This window comes from Schistocerca piceifrons, chromosome 11 (genome assembly GCF_021461385.2).
Source record: "Schistocerca piceifrons isolate TAMUIC-IGC-003096 chromosome 11, iqSchPice1.1, whole genome shotgun sequence".
Classification (NCBI taxonomy): domain Eukaryota; kingdom Metazoa; phylum Arthropoda; class Insecta; order Orthoptera; family Acrididae; genus Schistocerca; species Schistocerca piceifrons.
The window spans coordinates 130,151,293-130,157,969 of record NC_060148.1 but is presented as its reverse complement, the minus strand read 5'-3'; the positions used below and the strand labels follow the sequence as shown (position 1 = coordinate 130,157,969).

The window sequence follows — 6,677 nt, the reverse complement described above, 5'->3', positions numbered from 1 at the left end:
CTGGCAATAATGGGGGATTCCTCCGCAATGGATTTCACTCCATCAATCTCGACTTCTGCCCAAAAACGGAAACTTGACCAGCCACCAGTGACAAAAGTACTACTGCTTGACCCACAGTTCATCGTTTCTCGATCTGAGGACGGAAAGGATTTTTCCTCTGTCAACCCTTTCGTTATCCAGAAGGGCGTAGATGCCATAGCCGGATCTGTCAAATCTTGTACCAGGTTGCGTAACGGTACCTTATTACTAGAAACTGAGAGCGCCTTTCAGGCACAAAAACTGCTTCGGGCCACACTCCTGTACACGTTCCCTGTCCGGGTGGAGGCTCACCGAACTTTGAATTCGTCTCGTGGTGGGGACTATACTAGATCCCTCGACGGATTGACAGACGAGGAGATTCAATCTTTCCTCACTGAGCAGGGCGTGACGGATGTCCATAGGGTCATGAAAAAGGTCAACAATGAACTTGTACTGACCTGGACACTTTTCTTGACCTTTGATAGTGTTAAGCTGCCATCGCGCATCAAGGCAGGCTACGAGGTTATTTCTGTTCACCCCTATGTCCCGACACCTACGCGCTGCTACCAGTGTCAGCGTTTCAATCACACTAGACAGTCTTGTTCCAATGCGGCTAAATGTGTCACTTGTGGCAGGGATGCCCATGAGGGTGACTGTCCACCTCCGTCTCCTCGTTGTGTGAACTGTCAGGGTGACCATGCCGCATTCTCCCGCGAATGTCCTGTCTATAAGGAAGAACGCTGTATCCAAGAAATTTGGGTCAAAGAGAAAGTGTCCACCTCGGCTGCTCACAAGCTATTGGCTAGTAGGAAGCCCACGCTGCTCCCAGCGGGGAAATACAGTACTGTCCTCGCCTCTCCTCGGACTACCAGGGAGGTGGCAACCCCGACATGCGATCTGACCTTCAGCACCACAGTCGTCCGTTCGGCCAGTGCTAAGATCGCGCGGTCGACGTCTCCTCTTCCTCCCATCACCCCACAGACACCAGCCCCTTCATCAGCTTCTGCTAAGACGAAGACCCCAAAGTCAGATGCACGTTCCTTTAAGAAGGAACCGTCCCGTGCAGACTTCCTACGTACCTCGACCTCCCAGCCTTCGACTGGTACTTCCACCAAACGACCTTCCAAGAAGGCTCATAGGAAGCACAGTTCTCCTTCTCCGCCACGGCGCATTTCTTCTCCTGCGCCACCCAGCGGTTGCCGCCCCCAGGCCGTCATCCGTTTCGCCTGGCCGCACCGCTGGTAGCCGAACATCTGGCCGTTCACTGGCGGAGGAAGCTCCCCCTCCCGGCCATCTTCCCAAGATGGCCGATGAACCTATAGACCCAATGGACGATGACCGTCCGCCTACTGATAGCGGCGGCAGTGCTCGCTCGAAACCAGGCCCTCAGCGGCCTTCGAGGTGACCCCTTCTTTCATCTTCCTTTTTTTCTTATGATGGCCCTTACTCACTGGAATATTCGCAGCATTCGCTCCAACCGAGAGGATTGAAGTTGCTGCTCCGCTTGCACCGTCCGCTCGTCGTAGCCCTCCAGGAAACGAAGCTACGCCCATGCGATCAAATTGCCTTGGCACACTACACCTCTGTGCGTTTTGACCTACCCCCTGTGGTAGGGATCCCGGCTCATGGAGGGGTTATGATGCTGGTCCGGGATGATATTTACTACGATCCCATCACGTTGCACACCGGCCTGCAGGCAGTTGCCATCCGCATTACTCTCCCCACTTTTACGTTTTCCATTTGTACCGTTTACACTCCATCGTCGTCTGCCGTTACCAGGGCAGACATGATGCAACTTATTGCTCAGCTACCTGCACCATTTTTGTTAACTGGCGACTTCAATGCCCACCATCCCCTTTGGGGCTCTCCAGCATACTGCCTGAGGGGCTTCCTGTTAGCAGACCTTTTCAACCAGCTTAATCTTGTCTGCCTCAATACTGGCGCCCCTACCTTTCTTTTGGACACATCTCACACCTATTCACATTTAGACCTCTCTATATGTACTCCCCAACTTGCACGCCGGTTTGAGTGGTATGCACTTTCTGATACATATTCGAGCAACCACTTCCCGTGTGTTATCCATCTCCTGCAGCATACCCCCTCTCCGTGCTCATCTAGTTGGACCATCTCCAAAGCAGACTGGGGCTCTTCTCTTCCAGGGCGACCTTTCAGGATCAAACCTTCACAAGCTGCGATAGTCAGGTCGCAAACCTCACGGAAGTCATTCTCACTGCTGCTGAATATTCCATCCCTCACACTACTTCTTCTCCACGTCGCGTACCGGTCCCCTGGTGGACCGCAGCATGTAGAGACGCTTTACGTGCTCGTCGACGTGCTTTACGCACCTTTAAACGCCACCCTACAGTGGCGAATTGTATCAATTATAAACGATTACGTGCACAGTGTCGTCATATTATTAAAGAAACCAAGAAAGCCAGTTGGGCTGCGTTCACAAGCACCGTCAACAGTTCTACTCCTTCTGTTGTCTGGGGGCACTAAGGTTCACTCACCAGTTTCTGGCTTGACGGTCGCGAATGACCGCCCGACCGCGGCTGTGTTCTTTGATTTGGAGAAGGCTTACGACACCTGTTGGAAGGCGGGCATTCTCCGCACCATACATACATGGGGCCTTCGCGTTCGCCTCCCTTTTTATTCGTTCCTTTTTTAATGGACCTACAGTTCAGGGTACGTGTGGGTTCTGTCCCGTCAGACACCTTTCGCCACGAGAATGGGGTGCCACAGGGCTCAGTTTTGAGCGTCGCTCTCTTCGCCATAGCGATTAATCCAATAATGGATTGCCTCCCAGCTGATGAATTAGGCTCCCTTTTCGTGGACGATTTTACCATCTATTGCAGCGCGCAGCATACGTGTTTCCTGGAGCGCTGTCTTAAGCGTTCTCTTGACCGTCTTTACTCCTGGAGTGTCGCCAATGGCTTCCGTTTTTCTGCCGAGAAGACGGTCTGTATTAACTTCTGGCGCTACAAAGAGTGTTTCCCACCGTCCTTACGACTCGGTCCTGTTGCTCTCCCATTCGTGGAGACAACAAAATTTTTAGGTCTTACATTTGACAGGAAACTTAGTTGGTCTCCACGTGTCATATTTGGCTGCCCGTTGTACCCGTTCTCTAAATGTCCTCAGTGTTCTCAGTGGTATGTTGTGGGGAGCGGATCGAACCGTCCTACTTCGCCTATATTGGTCGATCGTCCGCTCTAAGCTGGATTATGGGAGCTTCGTATACTCCTCTGCACGGCCATCCATCTTACGCCGCCTCAACTCCATACAACATCGGGGTTTACGACTTGCGATCGGAGCATTTTATACCAGTCCTGTCGAGAGTCTTCATGCTGACGCTGTTGAGTTGCTACTCACCTACCGGCGAGATATACTGCTTTGTCGGTATTCCTGTCGGCTACTGGCAGTGCCCGACCACCCGTCTTATCGTTCCTTTTTTGATGACTCTCTCGACCGTCAATACGGGTTGTATGTCTCTGCCCTTCTACCCCCTGGAGTTCGCTTTCGTCGCGTCCTTAAACACCTTAATTTTTCACTCCCTGCAACCTTTCGAGTGGGCGAGAGCCACACGCCACCTTGGCTCCAGGCTCAGGTTCGCGTCCACCTTGACCTCTGCTCGCTCCCGAAGGTTACCCCAGGTTCAGTCTACCACTCACGTTTTGTCGAACTTCGTTCGAAGTTCATTAATATGACCTTCATTTATACAGATGGCTCTAAGACCAATGACGGGGTCGGGTGTTCTTTTATTGTCGGGGCACAAAGTTTCAAATACTGGCTCCATGGCCATTGTTCGGTCTTCACAGCTGAGCTCTTTGCGCTCTACCAGGCTGTTCTTTATATCTGCCGCCACCGACACTCTGCATATGTCATCTGCTCAGATTCCCTGAGCACTATCCTGAGCCTCAGTGATCCGTACCCAGTTCACCCTTTCGTGCACCGGATCCAACGCTCTCTTCAGCAGCTGGCGGAAGTCGGTTCTCCGGTTAGCTTTATGTGGGTTCCTGGCCATGTCGGTATCCCTGGGAACGAAGCTGCAGATGCCGCGGCCAAGGCTGCGGTCCTCCAGCCTCGGACAGCTTCTTGTTGTGTCCCTTCGTCAGATTGTAGCAGGGTCATTTGTCGGCGCATTTTATCGCTGTGACATGCCGATTGGGCTGCGCTTACAGACAACAAGCTTCGGGCCTTGAAACCTCTTCCCGTGGCTTGGACGTCCTCCTCACGCCCTTCTCGGCGGGAGGAGGTAGTTTTGGCCTGGTTACAAATTGGACACTGCTGGTTTCGCCATCTGCTGACGGCTGCGTCGGCGCCGTTCTGCCCATGTGGGCAATTGCTGACGGTCTGCCACATTTTAACGTCCTGTCCGGATTTTAACACACTGCATCTTGATCTTGGCCTGCCTTGTACTCTAAAAGCCATTTTAGCGGATGACCCACGAGCAGCTGCTCGCGTTCTTCATTTTATCAATTTGACAACCCTCTCTAAGGACATTTGATTATGCTGTTTTCTTTTTTTTTAATCCTATGCCTGTCAGTCTGGCTTTTATCGTGTTTTCCGTTTCGTTGCTGTTTTAAACTTGTGACTTGCGGTCCATTCCTAACGTAGTCTGGGAGCTAACGACCGTTGAAGTTGTGCGCCCTAAGAAAAAAACAAAAACCACTGACAGTGGCCGCAGGTGGCGACGACTCGATGGAACCGGATCCGCCTCCCACCGGTTGTAGCGTTGTTCCCTCGAAACCTGGCCCTGCGCGGCCGTCGAGGTGACCAGCTCTTCCCCCGTCTCGTTCCCCCAACTTTTTGACTAGCGATGGCCTTGCTAGATTGAAACATAAGAGGTATTCGATCTAATCAGGAGGAATTACAACTGCTCCTCCGCCTGCACTGTCCGCTCGTCCTTGGTCTCCAGGAAACAAAGTTGCGCCCAACTGACCGTATTGCCTTTACCCACCATACCTTGGAGCAGTATGACCTCACCCCTGTGGACGGTATCCCAGCTCATGGTGGGGTCATGTTGCTCGTTCGGGACAATGTCTATTACCATCCCATCCCATTGACCACCCCACTCCAAGCAATAGCTGTCTGTATTACTCTTTCTGCTTTTACTTTTTCAGTTTGTACCATCTGCACTCCACCGTCATCTGCTGTTAGTCGGGCTGACATGATGCACCTGATCGTTCAGCTTCCCCCACAGTTTTTATTGTTTGGCGACTTCAATGCCCATCATCCCCTTTGGGGCTCTCCTGCATCCTGTCAAAGAGGCTCACTCTTGGCGGATGTCTTCAACCATCTCAATCTTGTCTGCCTCAATACCGGCGCCCCGACTTTCCTCTCGGACTCTACTCATACCTACTCCCACTTGGACCTTTCGATCTGTTCTACCACTCTTGCCCGTCGGTTCGACTGGTATGTCCTTTCTGACACCTATTCGAGCGACCACTTCCCCTGTGTCGTTCGTCTCCTGCACCACACCCCATCCCCACGTCCTTCGCGCTGGAACATACCGAAAGCTGACTGGGGACTTGACTCCTCCCTGGCGACCTTTCCGGACCACGATTTTCTCAGTTGTGACAGTCAGGTCGAATACCTCACGGCTGTTATCATCAATGCTGCCGAACGTTCCATTCCTCGTACTACCTCTTCTTCACGTTACGTTTCCGTCCCCTGGTGGAACGAGGCTTGTAGGGACGCTATCCGTGCTCGACGACGTGCTTTACGCACCTTTCGCCGCCATCCTACGTTGGCGAATTGTATTGAATACAAACGACTCCGAGCGCAATGCCGTAGAGTCATCAAAGACAGCAAAAAAGCTTGTTGGGCCTCTTTCACCAGCTCCTTTAACAGTTTTACTCCCTCTTCCGTCGTTTGGGGTGGCCTGCGCCGGCTGTCAGGCATTAAGGCCCAGTCCTCGGTACCAGGCCTGACCTCAGGTAATGAGGTCCTTGTTAATCCTGTGGATGTCTCCAACGCCTTTAGCCGTTTTTTTCGCGGAGGTTTCAAGCTCCGCCCATTACCACCCTGCCTTCCTTTCCAGGAAAGAGGCAGAAGAGGCACGGCGACCTTCCTTCCACTCGCTGAATCTGGAAACTTACAATGCCCCATTTACTATGTGGGAACTCGAACGTGCGCTTGCACTGTCCCGATCCTCTGCTCCGGGGCCAGATGCCATTCACGTACAGATGCTGGCACACCTTTCTCCGGCGGGCAAAAGCTTCCTTCTTCGTACCTACAATCGCGTCTGGCCGAAGGTCAGGTCCCCATGCGTTGGCGTGACGCCGTCGTTGTTCCTATACCCAAACCCGGGAAGGATAGCCACCTTCCTTCTAGTTACCGCCCCATTTCTCTTACAAGCTGTGTCTGTAAGGTGATGGAGCGCATGGTTAATGCTCGGTTAGTCTGGATTCTTGAATCTCGACGGCTACTTACTAATGTCAAATGCGGCTTTCGTCGCCGCCGCTCCGCTGTTGACCACCTTGCGACCTTGTCGACATTCATCATGAACAACTTTTTGCGAAGGCGCCAAACGGTAGCCGTGTTCTTCGACTTGGAGAAGGCTTATGATACCTGTTGGAGAGGAGGTATCCTCCGCACTATGCACAGGTGGGGCCTACGCGGTCGCCTGCCCCTTTTTATTGATTCCTTTTTAACGGATC

General features: G+C 52.6%; 1 protein-coding gene across 1 annotated transcript in view; it reads right to left on the bottom strand.

The window, feature by feature from the left end:
• The window catches only part of LOC124719792 (trichohyalin-like), a 114,706-nt gene that overhangs the window by 71,784 nt on the left and 36,245 nt on the right, over window positions 1-6,677 (bottom strand). The gene's annotated exons all lie outside the window — the stretch shown is intronic.